Source organism: Eurosta solidaginis, chromosome 1 (assembly GCF_040869045.1).
Source record: "Eurosta solidaginis isolate ZX-2024a chromosome 1, ASM4086904v1, whole genome shotgun sequence".
Taxonomy (NCBI): domain Eukaryota; kingdom Metazoa; phylum Arthropoda; class Insecta; order Diptera; family Tephritidae; genus Eurosta; species Eurosta solidaginis.
Window position 1 is genome coordinate 196,380,282 of NC_090319.1, and position 16,400 is coordinate 196,396,681.

Consider the following 16,400-nt stretch of genomic DNA (forward strand, 5'->3'; position numbering starts at 1 on the left):
TAATTAGTATTTTCAATTTTTCGAATGCTTCTATATAAGTTGGATCCTTAGTATTGATCTTTACGTTTTTCTTTAAGTATTTTGTTATAGGATGTGCTACTCGTGCGTAGTCTTTTATAAATTTCCGGTAGTAACCTGTCACTCCTAGGAAACTTTTTATTTGTTTCTCCGTTTTAGGTAACTGTAACGCTTCTATTACCTTTATTTTATCCGGATTTGGTTTTAAGCCATTTTCTGTTAAAATGTGCCCCAAAAATTCAGTTTCTTTTTTCATGAAATTACATTTGTCCATTTGAACCTTTAAATTTGCTCTTTCTAGCACCTTAAAAATTTCTGTTATTGTCCTTACATGCTCCTGAAGGGATGTACTAAATATCAAGATGTCACCTAAGTACACCACACATGTTTTATTGATGAAGTCTCTTAGAGTTTCATTCATTAGACGTTGAAATGTTGCCGGGGCATTTTTCAATCCAAATGGCATTCTAATAAATTCATACAACCCGTGAGGTGTTGCAAACGCCGTTTTCTCTCTATCTTGTTCCCTTATTAAGATTTGGTGATAACCTTTGGCTAGATCTAATGTTGTAAAGTATTGTGCTTTACCCAGTTTGTCCAAAATTGAATTAATATTAGGAAGAGGAAATTTGTCATCTATTGTTACTTCGTTCAGTTTTCTGTAATCTATCACAATTCTATATTTCCTTTCTCCCGAGTTGTCGATTTTTTTGGTACTACAATTAAAGGACTGGAATATCGGGAGCGACTTTTCCTAATAATCCCTTGGTCTTCCATTTCCTTTATTTGCCTTCGTACTTCTACTTCATGTTGCGGAGGGTATCTATATAACTTACTGTTTATTTGCTCATTTGTCGTTGTCCTGATTTCGTGTACTACCTTCGTAGTGCTGGTTAATTGATCTCCTTCTTTAAAAAATAAATTTTTAAATCTTTTTACGATTTTTACTACTTCTTCTTTTTCTTCCTTGTTAAGATGATTCATATTAATTCTACCCCAATCGAATTCTTTTGCTTCTAATGCATGAATTTCTAAATTGGTATACGGATTACTCTCAAAATAGGTGGTTCTTTTCTTTAGCATTATACAACCATCCACCAAATTTATTGTTGTGTTGAAACAGTTAAGTAAGTCAATGCCTATAATGAAACTATACTTTCGACCTCTTAGCTGAGTCATTTTCCATCTTATTTCTGCATAATGTGGAAGATTGAATTCTTTAGGTGCATCTGTAAGCACCTCATATTTAATAACATCGCTTTTAGTTATTGTGCTAAATGTAATAGCTTTTTTTAATAAAATTCTTTTGAAATCATTTATACTACTGTCAATTAAGCTTATGCTTGCTCCAGTATCTATGAGAGCTTTACATTTTTTCTTTTTAAACGTTAAAGTTATGGTGGAAAGACAGTCCGAGCTGGTCCCTCGAAAAAATTTTGCTCTTCATCATTAACTAGGCTTTTATTTTCCTGATTTCTGCAACATTCGCATGAATTTAATTCAACAAAATCTTCTTGTTTTTCTTTATTTATATTGTCAACTTCCATCGGTTCCTCTCGGTCTTGCCTAGGTTGATTCCAGCGATTTTGGCCGGAATTTGGCCTAGGGTTTCCTACCTTTGGGAACCTGTGAAGTTGTCCTGAATTTCCCGAGATTTGGGGATTATTTGAAGGTCCCTGCCTTCTTTGGTAAGACATATTGTCTTTATTTTGGTTTGAATATTGGTGGGGTGGCCTGTTTTGCCCTGAGCTAGCTTGCCTGTGATAAGTATTTTGATTAAAATTCTGTCTTAATTGTCCTGAAGTTTTGTCGTGATATCCTGTATTTTTATCAGTAGTATATTGAGGTTTTTGGTAGTCGTATCGGTCTGTATTTAGATTCTTCCTTGTCCATTCCCTGTAGCTTGACCTTTCATCTCTTCTATTTATTTTCCTGTATTCTGGTCTTATGCATGTATCCTCAAATCTTCTATGGTTCATAATTTTTATTATCTCCCCTAATTGTGTACACTCGTATATTTCATCTAACAAGGTACCCTGTGTCATCTCTTTTGACGTATTTACTAACAAACTTTCGATATTGGTGAGGTCGATACCTTGTCCTCCTCTATAATACACAATCAATTCATCTGCCTTATATTTTATATTTTGTAATTCTACCGCTAGTTCACTCACCGTATTTACCCGCAGGTTAGTTACTTTCCGGTATATTTCATGCGGCTCCGTGTCAGGTTTGAATCTCATTTTTAATGTGTCCTTTATCATCCCCCAGTTGTCCGGTTGAGGTATGTTAATGATGACATTTTTTGCTTCGCCTTGAACAGTTTTATAAAAAATTGTCCTTACTGCCTCCTTCTTCAGTTCTTCATCGTTGATTGTTGATAGTAAATATTCCGTACTGCAGAAGAATGAATTCACTGTTACATCGCCTTGGCCGGTGAATATAGGAAGTTGGTTGATGCTTTTAAATAGTCTATCAATTCGGTGTTGGTCCGCTGTCTGTCTTTGAGGTTGCCGTTGTTGTTGGTGTTGTTGTTGCAACTCGATATAGGCATTTCTAAGCTGCTCTATTTGCTGTTCTCGCCTGGCCAGCTCTTCCACCAGGTTTACATCTATTAGTTGAGCTGGATCCTGAGCCATTACCCTTCTTAAGTCGTATTCTCGTTGCCTTGCTGTGCCTATTTTTTTTTTTTTTTATTGCACTATCACTTTTTATTTATGTCCGCTATTTGTGGGTGGTGCACTGCAATCCTGTTGCGTTCACTTCACTGCCACTTATTTCAATATTTTGTGGGTGGTGTTCTACAAGTTTATTGCGATCACTGCACTGCCACTTATTTCAATCTTTTGTGGGTGGTGTTCTACAAGTTTATTGTGATCACTGCACTGCCACTTTTTGTTGCTGATAGCAAGTTTTATTTTGTTTTTATTTATTTTATATCCTAGAGGGTCCGGCCAACTCCTGAGTTGACTACGGAATCGCAGGATTGTATACGGGTGTTAATTAGTATTATATATTTTAAGGGGAACGTTTTCCGTAACCGATCCTTTTTATTTTAAAAGGACTTTCGACTGCGCCAGATTCGTTGCTTACGTCGCGGCGGGACTTTTTTAAAAAGGAATATATAAACCAAAGGCAGAATACGCTTAAGAAAATCAACACGACTGACTAGGGTGTAACTCTGAATCAAACTGAACTTTCACTTTATTACCATCAATAATGAAACTTACAATTTGCTGATAATAATATTAATACTTATTGCTAACTGAATGATATTATTGCTTACTAAGTAGAATTAACTAGCTGTGTACTTAATATTTTGTTAAATAGCAGAATTCCCAGAATTGCCAGTTTGCAACTTTAATTTAGACCGGATATTAATACCTTTGTTTATTTGTGATTTTTAAAATGAATTGGTCAATATCGTCTGCTGCTGACTCTGCACTTATATAACTTGGCGAGCTATTGACCTTATTTGGTAGAGTAGCGGAATTATACGTAACTCGCGCGATGATTGCGCATGAGGCCTAATGTCGGTGTTGCCGTGCATTGACTGTCAAAGAAAAGTGTAGACATTTGACATTTGTTACAATTTTTTTTTCTCATTTCCTGAATGGGAAAAAAATCATTGATTTAAAACACACGGTGGTGAGTATGCAGGTATAACGATTGAGCACTAATATTGGACTACCAGCAAATTGAATAATTTTTTTCTAAAATCTTTTGCTTTAGTTCCTCGTGACTTTCCATAGGTTCTTCGTGCCAATATTTCATAAGTTTTGAGTGTAAAGTAACAGCTCCAAAAAATTGCACTTCTTGGCTTTTGCCTAGTTCCATTACCTGCCATGTGAATTGCCATGCCTACGAACTAGTCTGCGCTTTTGTTAACCATTCATGAGAGATGGCTTATTCCTATGAAGTTAACCGGTAAAATACAACAACCGCCTCTTCCAGACGTTTAATGTCGATTGGCTCCATATTTGCAGCTAATTTATTATTTAGATTTTCCCTATTTCACTGTGCTGTGGCATATGCCTTTTAGGATTGAAGGATGGTGCCATCTCAAGCTGCCGCTTTTTAAACAGCAGTTATTTGCCTTCTTACCACCTTGTATGGTCCCGCCATGAATTAACGCAAGAAGCCAAAAACAAAAACATCAATTTAAAAGGTCCGCATATCATCTAAGGTTCAGATGATCATGCTCAGCACAGCATTTCGTGTTGGTGGCCTAAGTAAGTTAAATTCTACAAAAGCAGCCCCTGCATACCAACAATTTGCTGCATCATATGGACTATCGAAGCAATTACAAACGTTCATATATCGCAAAAAATCAATTCTACGCTCTATAATTAACAGCAAGTGCAGTCAGTAAAAAGTACAAGCGGAGAAAAGTCAGAAGCAGTACAAAAAATGCCAGAAGAACAGAAACCTCAAATTATATTTGTATTGTGTGGCCCCGGTGCTGGGAAAGGTACACAATGCTCCAAAATTGTGGAACGCTATCAATTTTTACATTTATCTGCTGGTGATTTACTTCATTAGGAGCGTGTACGCGAAGTATCTGAATATGGTAGTTTAAGTGAAGAATATATACGTAATGGTAAAATTGTGCCTGTCGCAGTGACGTGCTCACTGCTTGAAAAAGCAATGAAAAATTTAGGCAAGCAACGGTTCCTTATCGATGGTTTTCCACGCAATCAAGATAATCTCGATGGTTGGAAGCAACAAATGGGTGACAAACTAGATTTGAAATTTGTCTTATTTTTTAACTGTAGTGAAGACATATGTATAGAACGTTGCTTGGCTTGTGGTCAAAGTGGTTCTGGCCGTAGTGATGATAATTTGGAGAGCTTGAAAAAACGTATACAAACATATAATAATGATTGAATGCCAATAATTAAACATTTTGAACAATTAGGACAAGTTAAACAAATCGATGCAAGTCCCAATGCCGATGAGGTATTCAAAAATGTTGAGCAAGTATTTGCTGCAACTGGTATCCAGTAAAATGTATCGGTTGGAAAATATAAAAGGTACACACAGCTTAGCTATTAGATGCATATATGTAGTATATATGAGTACATACATACATCTGTGCATTTTATTTTTAGTAATACGAGTATTTTTACTTTTTGTTCTTTATTGGCTAGCATCAGGTGAAAATCTGACCATATTTCCGCCAACAGGCTTTTATTGCAATTGTCTTGGTATTATGATTTGTTCGACATGTAAAATGCTCAAGATCAAGCACGAATTCATAGGTTTTCGTATATGGTCTGGCCTATTTCTAAGCTACGGTGATCATAATGTCGCAGCTGATATTTCTGAAAATATCTTCTTTTTTTTTTTTAAAATAATCTTAAACCATATTTTTCATTGGCAATTTTATAGTATCGCCGTTAATACCAAACGGTTGGTTACCTCACTCTGAGTTAACCATTGTTTCATGCATATTTGTATTTGTTTCTCCTTTTGCATTCATGTATTCATCAGCACACAGCTTTCCCGATTGGATTGTACTGGTTTCATTTGGTGTAAATGTGCTTGCAAAATATCAACATAAAATGGATGACGCTGTTGCTACAGGTTGGCGTTTCTTAGACTTAAAGGTTCCAACCTTTTGTTCCTTTGTCGTCGGCAATGGTATTGAATTTTGTTTAAGCTGTCGTACTGCATTATATTTGCTAATACCGGGTTTTCTAGCAGCTCGCAGTAATTGGCCTGGAATTTACACATATCTTATTCCACATTGCGTTACATTAAGCTGGGCAGTACACTTGCAGCTGGCACATTAGCATTACTAGGTTCATGTTTTTGGCGTTGAATCGTACTACTCAGAAATATGTTACCCTTTTACGGGTTGTTATTTGTCTAATGGCTGCCTACATTCTTACATACCCTTATATGACTGCAAATTTCAAAGATTCACCACGTTTTGGCAACTTAATTTCAATCGACGACAAGGATACAACATTAGTTGATAGCATCGATGGACATCGTAACATAAAGGGAACAGATAACGGTATACATGATGAAAATGAATATATACCAAACATTTCCAGTGATGTTTTACAATTAAATTTTGTTAAAGGTACTTTGTCAATGGACCCCTGTATGGCATCAAATTTCCATGTCCGTGCCGGCGAAAAGGAGTGTGGTCAATTCTCCAAAAAAACGAACAAAGACAATTACAGTTAAGGAAGGGAAGTACTACACCTTTGAGTTGGGTGCACTTTTGACGCGCGGTGCCCATTTCGGTATTAGATCGTGAGTGTTTTATTAATGTATGTATATGTAACAAAAAATTGAAAACCATTGGGAATACATACAAGTGAAAAATCTTCCTATCCCTCCATTGCCATAAATTGAAGTGCCATAAATTGAACATTTATGTTTTAACTCAGCATTTCTTTTAAATGTGTATACAGAAAATCAGACTAAATATTAACATTCATTTTTAAAAAATCAAGTTAATTGAATAATTATGCAAACATGTTAAAATATGCAACTAATGCAATATACCAGTTGTCTACAAAATGGTTGAAAAGGACTATTGAGCAAATGATTTAAGTACTCGAACAGCGATTGACGAGGTGATCGAGGCTGTTTACTGTTGTGAACGTTTTTATCAAACATTCGCCACTTGTATGTATTCACAATGTTGAAAACCCTCACACCAGAAAAAAGGATATTGACTTCGGATATTAGTTTCTCCTGTAAATAAAGGAAACCGCATGTGCTTTATGCACCCATAATTGGGTATTTTTTTTTTAAATGAAAGGTACAAAGCCACTCGCTTCATTAAGCGAACCTCTGTCAGCACCCCCTAAAAATTATTACGCTTTTACAAAAATGGTTAAAATGGATAGCAGCCGTTTCCTCTTTAACCATTAGGGCAATCAAAATAAACTGAATACAACTACTCATATGTGGATGTTGTACCTAATCAAGCAAAGCTTATTATCCTTTGTTGCAAGTGCGGCAAAAAATTAATTTTTTATTGTCAGTTGTTACATGGACAGTAAAATCCGACCATCAATTTGGAACAATTTAAAATTACTTATTCAATGGCAAACTGAATATTGTTTGCCAAGCATATTATGGAATCATATTCGAACCAAATGTGGCTACTTTGGGTGGGCAACAATTTTCAACCATTTTTCAGTCAGCTTTCTGAATCTGACCTGATTTTGTATGAGATGTGAAGAAACATATGATAATCGTATCCGAAAATCCTTCATAAATTTTAACCAAAACGGTGGAAATATGTTCACGAATATGATCTGAAACAGACTGTGAAGAGCAGTCAAATGTGCCTTACAAACGATTGAAATTCATTTTCTGTGTCCTTATATAATGAAATGGTATGAATAAATTTCTTCGGTATTCCTTGCGATATTAAACTATTTTCGAGCAATTGCGTGGTGGCAGCGGCGCACCCACGCAATCGTTGGAAAAGGTATTATGTGGCAGACAGTATTCTGAGTTAGGGTTCTGTTGGCCTCGTTCTGGGGAACGAGAGCTGGGTTATTGGTTTGTTGGCCTCGTTCGGGGTGAACGAGAGCTGGGTTATTTGGGATGGAGGAATGTGGACTATTAAAGTTCATTTTGATTGTCGTTGGGCGGAAGTAGTACCAGTTTCGCGATTGGTCTGCTAATTTGTCCCTTAATTGTATTGACGTCAACAACACGTACACGGTTATCGGAACCTGGATGTGTATTGACGACTCTCCCCATTCTCCACTCGTTTGGTTGTAGGTTATCCTCTTTTATGACGACTAGGTCCCCGTGTTTTATGTTGGATTGTGGATGTTTCCATTTATACCTTTTCTGGATCTCGGTGAGATATTCCGATTTCCATCTTTTGCAAAAGGTCTGATGAAGGGCTTTCATCTTTTGCCATCGGTTTACAATGGAGGCAGGGTTTTCACCACAGTCGAGTTCAGGTGGAGCTAAAAGATGCCCACCTACGAGAAAATAGCCTGGAGTAAGCGGCTCCAGGTCGGAAGGGTCGTTGGATGAGGGACTTAGAGGTCTCGAGTTGAGGCAGGCCTCAATTCGACATAAGAGGGTTGTAAACTCTTCGAGAGTATATTTATGATCGGACGCGATCTTTTTAAAGTGGATCTTAAAACTTTTTACCCCCGCTTCCCACAAACCTCCCATGTGTGGAGCGCTTGGCGGTATAAAATGCCATTCTATAATGTGATGACTATATTTAGTCAACGTTCCGTCCCTTGCTTCACGCAGAAATGCTTTAAACTCGGATCGTAAAGATCGAGAAGCTCCGACAAAGTTAGTACCATTGTCGGAGTAAACGTTTTTCGGACAGCCTCGTCTGGATACGAATCTGGCGAAGGCAGCTAGGAAGGACCCGGTACTAAGGTCGTTTGTCGCTTCTAGATGGATGGCTTTCGTCGAAAAGCAGACAAACAGGCAAACATATCCTTTTGAAATTCGACATCCCCTCCCTCGGTAGGATTTTATATCGAATGGTCCCGCGAAATCTACCCCAGTGTTTGTGAAGGCCCTAGTAAAGGTGGTGCGCTCTTTCGGAAGGATCCCCATAAGTTGCGTTTGTGTCCGCTTCCTGTAAATAGTACAGACCTTGCAGTTGTGGATAACCGACCTTATCATGACTTTAACGCGTGGGATCCAGTACTGAGTGCGGATATGACGTAGCATCAGCTGGTTCCCTCCATGCAGGGTGGTCTCATGAGAGGATTGAACTATAAGTCTGGATAACCTGCAAGTATAAGGAAGAATAATGGGATGACTTTCATTATGGGACATGTCTTTGGATGCCCCAGTCCGCCCCCCAGTTCGAATGATGCCTTCTTCATCTATATATGGGTTCAGGGGTAACATCTCACTCTTCCCATTTATTAGTTTTCCTGACTTCAAATTTGCGTACTCTTCTCGATAATGTTGCCTCTGGCATATCGTTATCAATCTTCGTGTTGTTTTTTCTATTTCGTCAGGAGCTATCGAATGAGAATCCCTTTTAAAGAAGGCTTTAGTTGTTGGGTACGTATTCTGGAAAAACCGAAGAATATAGGATATAACCCGCAAAGCCCTTGGTAAATCGGAAAACCTATCCAGAATATCAAAGTTATTTTTGACCGAAGTTGTATGAACTTTCACCCTCTTTTCCTCCATATTCGTATTGTAATCTTCTTCTTGTGTTGGCCAATTTTCGTTGCCTTCTTGTAACCAAGAAGGTCCCTGCCACCACAAAGAATTGTCGATTAGATCCGAAGCGAGGAGGCCTCTGCTCGCCAAATCTGCAGGATTTGCCGCGGAATCTACGTGCCGCCATACTTTGTCTCTTACTTTATCAATGATTTTAGTTATTCGATGTGCCACGAACGTTGACCACGAACATGGTGGTTTTCGGATCCATGCCAGTACTATAGTCGAATCTGTCCAAAGGGTTACTTTAATGTTTGAAAGTTGCATATTTTCTATGGCCGACTCTATAATTTCTGCAAGTAGGACTGCGCCGCAGAGTTCCAGTCGTGGCAATGATATGGTTTTGACCGGGGCTACTCTCGTTTTGGCCATCAGCAGGTTGGTGGAGACTTGATCCTTTGTTTGTACCCTCAGGAAAACAGTGGCGGCATATGCTTTTTCCGAGGCATCGCTGAATCCATGTATTTCGACATTGTCCTTCAATGTGTAGTGAACCCATCGCGGTAACGCGTATATCGTTGATCTTTTCGTAGTCCGTCATGAATGATTGCCACCGATGTAGAGTAGTTTCAGACACATCTTCATCCCAGCCTGTCCCTTCCAACCAAATATTTTGCATTATTATTTTGGCTACAATTACGACTGGTGCCAGCCAGCCAAGAGGGTCGAAAAGTTTTGCGATCGCAGAAAGTATTGACCTTTTTGTTACGGCGTGGTTATTGTCAAAGGGTTTCGCTGTGAAGTAAAAGTAGTCGAAATGGGCGTTCCACCTGATACCGAGTGCTTTTACCATGCTGGTGTCTTCAAACTCAAGAAAATCCTCGCTTAATAGGCATTGCTTCGGTATACCCTGTAGGATTTTCTTGCAGTTGGACGTCCATTTTCGCAATGGGAAACCTGCCGATTGCAATGCCAATGATATTTCGTCCCTTGCCTTGATTGCAATTTCGATGCTGTGTCCACCGGCGAGTACGTTATCGACGTACATGCATTTTCGCAGGATATCTGCTGCCATTAGATGCGATGTCTCCACGTCATCAGCTAGTTGGTGCAGCGTTCGAATCGCAAGATACGGAGCACAATTAACCCCAAAGGTTACCGTTTTGAATTCATAAATGTTAATTGGGTTTTTGGGGCATTTGCGAAATATGATTCGCTGATATTTTGTTTGGTCTTCATTGACCCATATTTGGCGATACATTTTCTCTATGTCGCTGTTAAATACGTATTTGAACAGCCGCCAACGTAGTATAAGGATTGTCAGGTCGGATTGAAGAATCGGACCTGGATATAAGGCATCATTTAGACTTTTGCCATTAGTGGTAGGACAAGATGCATTAAATACGACTCTGACTTTTGTCGTTGTACTTCCCTCCTTTATAACAGCATGGTGAGGTAGGAAGTAACAGTCATTTGAGTCTGGCGAAATATTGCCTATTTGTTTCATGTGCCCTAAGGTTTCATATTCGGATACAACTCTATTGTATTCCGTTTGAAGGACTGGGTTTTTCGCGAGTCGTGTCTCGTTGCGATAGAATTGATAACACGCACTTCTTAATGAGGGGCCTAAGTTAAACTCTTTCCTAAAGGGTAAGGAGACTACGTATTTGCCATCGTTCTTCCGAACTGTTGTGGATTTGTATAGCTCCTCGCAGTAAGTATCATCTTTATTGATGCTCCTCTTCTTTGGAATTTCCTCTATCTCCCAGAAAGCCGCCAGTTGTTTGTCTAAAGTGACCTCGTTGAAATATGAAACTAGGGTTTTATTTGTATCAACGGCATCTGTACGGCCTGTCAAAATCCAGCCGAACACCGTTTCCTGTGCTATTAATGTGTTTAGCACATCTTTCCTAATGCCGCCTAACATAATTTGGGGGTATATGTCTCCGCCCAGAATTAGATCGACTGGCTCATTAACAAAGAATCGTTTGTCAGCCAGTACTAAGTCAGGGAATGCTTGCCTAGTCATTGCGTTTATTTGGCAAGTTGGAAGATTCCTTGTTAATTGTGGTAAAACCAGCATGATTGATCTCGATTAATGGGTCTGTTGGTGACCGCAATTGTATGTTGCACGCTTCTTTTACTTGTGCAGACATTGTATTATTGATGCCCGAAACTTGGGCATGCAGGTGTTTGGATGGCAGATTAATTCTGCGCTTTAATTTCTCGGTAATGAATGAGCATTCAGATCCCGAGTCTATTAGGGCTCTCGCCGAATAGTCAACACCATTAAAATGAATATTGACCTGAGCTGTCCCTAGTAATACCCCTTTATTTGTGTTTGCGAAACATGAGTTTACATTATTAATCGGAGCGTTTTCTCTTTCAGCATTGCGTCGTATTTGAGCTTCCCGTGAGGTAGATGCTCCGATAGTGTCAGAAGTATTTGTTGGTTTTGGCTGATTCGAAATATGAAGCAGCGTATGATGTCTTAAATGACATGTGGCACAGTTCATTTGACTGGTGCACTTTGTCACCGAATGGCCAGCAGAAAGGCAGTTTATACACCCACGGCTGCTCTTAATTTGTTCAAACCGTTTAGTAGGCGTTAAACGTAAGAACTTTTCGCACTTTGCAATTCGATGTGCAGGACTTTTGCACATCTTACACGTAGGTTTGGCTACTGTTGCACTTGCCTGGTAGGAGCCTAATCGTTTCGACGATGTATCTGCCGAGGAACGAGAAGCATGTGGCTTAGAGGGTTTTGAAACCGTATCCCCTCTTATATCTACGACAGTTTCCAACGTTTGGAATCTGCTGGATAAGAATTTATCCATATCTGCCCATTTTGAAATTTCTGTTTTATTTTGTATGGTTTGTTCCCATAGAGCCAGTGTGGTTTCTGGCAGCTTTGTGGAGAACAAATACGTTAGAATTGCATCCCAGTTTGATATGTCAATCTTGTGACATTGAAGCGCTGAGATACAATTGTTTATTTCACGTTGCAGTTTTTTAGTGGAGCTACCGCATTCACTCTCAACTGCTTTTAAACTAAAAAGAATTTTTAATTGGGATTTGACCAAGATACGTTTGTTTTCGTATCGGTCACATAAATTTTTCCACGCTGTATCGAAACCGTCTGTCATTAAGGAACACCGTTCCACGATTTCTTTGGCCTCCCCTTGGGTTTTTTTGCCTTAAATAGTATAGCTTTTGTACTGCATGGTGTTTGCTATTATTAATGTATATGGCAGTGAACATGTCCCTAAAGGACGGCCATGAAATATAGTCTCCCTTGAAAATATCCGTATCACACGCTGGCAGGCGCACATGATATTCCATATTATCTGACACTCCTACCTATTTCTCTTTCTTTTCAAATTTTTCCAAAAGCTCAGCTATTGCCGCCTGACACTTTAGGAAGCTGAAATAGCACATTTTATGCTTCTTTTTGATAGCTGATAGGTCCTTTGACTCAAGCTCTGATGAACCTACGAGCTTTTCGTATGTCACCTTCGTAGCTTCCCACAGAGTTTTTAACTCATCCCTTTGGTATATTAGGGAGTGTTTACTGTGTTGTGAAGGTGACATGTCGTTGAAGTCATTTTCATACTCCGTCACTGCATCTGCTTGGCGTGTATAGGTCTCCATTATGTAAAAAAATTAAAACCGATGAATTTATAAAAAACTAAGAAGAAATTGCCTTTGCAGAGTGTAGTGAGTGAAAATGTTGCCAAAGGACCGAACTTGGAAGTGATAATGTGATTAGTGAAAAGATTTGGTGTATGCGTATGTATACACAAATTTACCAATTGATTGTGTAAGCCGATAAGTTATGGCTAACGTAAAAAACGGACTGTATAGAGGCTTATGTGCTAAGTGGAATAAGTACAATTTCGTGGTGGCAACGGCGCGCACCCACGTAAATGTTAAGGAATGTGCTAATGCAGATTTGCTACTAAATTGTCTAAGCCAATAAGTAATGGCTAGTGCAAAAATGGTGTCAGTGGAAGAAGAAAAAAATATATGTACGCTTGTTATGGACTTTTTGGTAATTTAACCAAGGAATGTGAACTTTTATATAACCAAATTAGATCAGTCAAAACTGATTTGTATATTGCCGCAAGTGAGAATAATAATTCTTCAGTTTTTTTTAAATAATTGTGCCAGGAATAAGGCTATTGGCCACCCAAACAACAACAACAATATGTGTGTATTACACTAAGTGCACTTTGTGCTATAGCAACAAACTAAATTGCAAACGTATTGCCCGTGTAAATAAGTGCAAGTGATTTGTATGTGAGAAAAATTTTTATTTAATTAAATGTGCGCCTAAATTAAATTTACAGGTTTCTGAATAAGTAACCTTAACAAATGGAATTTTTGTGCTGTGGATTAAATGAATTTTTTCAGATAATTCCTGCAAATGTGAAAATAGAAAAGTGGCGCAAAGCGGTGTTTGAGGTTATGTTAACATTTAGAGCAGTGTTGTGCTACCTTGAGCTGTGTCCGGAAAATCTTACCGCTGGTGGGGGATTGTTCCGGATAGTCACAAGGCGTGTTGCACAAACTTTATATAGCTGCGTTAAGCGCCTTTTGTCCTATTTTTGCACAAAATAAGACTTCTCACTTCACGAACAAAAAATCACTTGCACTGTTTAATATAAAGAGTCACTTTGTAATTTGTAATTTTATTTAGAAATTTTATTAAAAGTGAAATTAAAGGAAAACCCTACCTAGCACGGACTATTTTTAAACCACGTACCTTTTATCAAAGTGTTGATCCGGAGTAATCGAACGTGATTAAAATATTGTTGTTGGATGTTTCCAAGGTACCACCAAAAGTGTATCAGTTGTATATATTGGCTGTATCAGTTGTTGTCTTTAATATAAACTCGCTGGTATCACCATGAACAATTGCTGATATTTGACTTTGAAATTAGTGTTTTTTCCTGTGTATTATCACTTCCTTGATTTAATGCCTAGAAAGTTGAGTGGACTGTAATTGTGTGACTGGTTCTCTTTTCCGGCGCGGTAAGGACCATGAACAAATGCGTGGTGGCAACGGCGCGCACCCACGTATTTGTTAAACAATAGTTAAGGCGAAAAAAGGGGAAGAAAAATAAAAACACCAAAAAAGTTTCGTATTAATAAAAAGGAATTCACAGTGTTTTTTTTATTCAATGTATGTAAATACAACAAGTGTTAAGGAAGATTTTAACAGATGTTGTGAAAAGTTTAAAAATATTAAATATATTTTGGAAATTGTTAAATATGTTTTTGGAAATTGGCAACTTACGTGAGCGTGCGATTACGTGTTCCTTTGCTGGCTGCTGGATTCAAAGAGGACGAGCCTCTTTGCGACATGAGCCGATGAACCCGAGATACAGCTCCTTCGTTGGGTTTCCCGGCAACAAAGTTGCTATACCGCGGGCTCACAGCGGTAAAAATCTAAGATACATGCGTACTACCACTCACACATGCCTGTGCGTGTTAGTGATCACAAGTATATGTGGGTGGTAGTAAACGAAGGAAAATAACTAAGAACATTATGTTACGAGGGAGGGGAGATATATTTAGGCCTGTGGCCTAAACAACTTCTTTTTTTTTGTCCATCATTTTTTGTTATCGCTGCGTATGACACTTTGGCTTCAACACTATTAACATTTTTCTTTATTTCATTGCACATTTTTTTATTCTCTTTACTTATTTCTTCAATCATTTTCTTATTGTCGTCCTTGTTTGTTTTCAATTCATCACAGACCTGCCCGCTGCTTCGCTTGAAGCCTTCAGCAATTTCCCGTATTTTGTTCACTTCTACAACACTCATTTCGCATGATTCTTGCGCCTTTTGCATTGCCTTAATTCTGTCGCTAAATGCAACTTCCACTGCTTTTAAAACTTGCTTTATTTCTCTTTCATGTTTCTTGAGAGCATTATCAAATTCATTCCTGTACTCAGATAGTTGTTTGCCATTTTTGCTCACCACCATCTGCATATCTTTTAGAATGTCATCTACATTATGAACATACTGCACACAATCAGTACACATAAATCTAAGCATTTCACATTCTTCTAATTTATTAACACTGTATTGGTCTAAGCCAGAGCATTTTGGTGCTGAATGATAATATTTCCCACACACCCCTTCGCAACGAATTTTTGACACTTCTCCACGTATTGCACTTTTGCACTTGTCGCATTTACTCTCCATTTTTTATATAGAATGAATATATGTATATATATGTATCAAACTTTGTAAGTGTATTCGTTTTGCTTTCTTTATTTAGAGCCACTTTCTCGCAAATATATTAAATTTAAAAAATCAAACTTTATTTGGTATAATATTCTTGAAACCAACTTCTAATTCCGCTTTTTGAGTCTCTGTCTCACACATTATTTATTCTTAAAAAGTATTTGAATATAGTTTTACCATTTTAAAATGTAAAATTCGAGGAGCAGAAATAAATACAACCGTACCGTTTGAAAGTTAAACATAACACAGAAGTATGGAAGTTGCTTAAAAGCGATTTACATGGGTTGCCGTTGTCAGCAGATTCTGATGAAAGATATGTCTGGTATAGTATCACAAAAGAGTTGCCTGTTGGGACGTGCAGGAGATTGCTTCTTTCAAATGGGCAAAAATTGGGATAACATAGATAGTTATATCGAACAATTTAATGCAGAGTCTGAAATTGCGCAACATATTAATAATGAGTTAATAAAAGACTTGAATGGAGGTAAAATTATTTGAAATTTGCTTTGATTGTTCGCTGGTTTTACTTTGTTTCGTTCTTCCGTAGATGATCTCATTGAATTGATTACACCATTGGCTAATGTTGAACATTTGATGATATCCAGCTTTAAATGTTATGAAAACGCGATTGAATGTATTATGAATTATGAGATTGCGACAGATGAAGATGCAAAAAGTGAGCTGCTACGCCGTTTGGGAAATGTGCGCAATGAGTTAGGCCTGAAGTACATGTACCGGGCGCAAGGTAAAAAAGAAATTCAAACCGAAAAAGAAGACAAAAAGCAAGTGGAAAAGCCAGAAGAGCCGATTTATATGAAATTGGCAATGAAATCTTATAACTGCTTGATACGCGGAATTTCGGCCTTCATCGAAGTGCAGGATAATATCAATTTGGCATTTTTATATTGCAACATGGGCCGCTGCATGCGGTTTCGAGCACACTTATATTTGCCTGAACAAAAGTAAGAACACAATTATTTAAAAAGCTATTATG

General features: G+C 38.0%; 1 pseudogene; it reads left to right on the forward strand.

The window, feature by feature from the left end:
• Positions 1–16,400, forward strand: part of LOC137239225 (uncharacterized) — a 28,353-nt pseudogene that overhangs the window by 10,583 nt on the left and 1,370 nt on the right.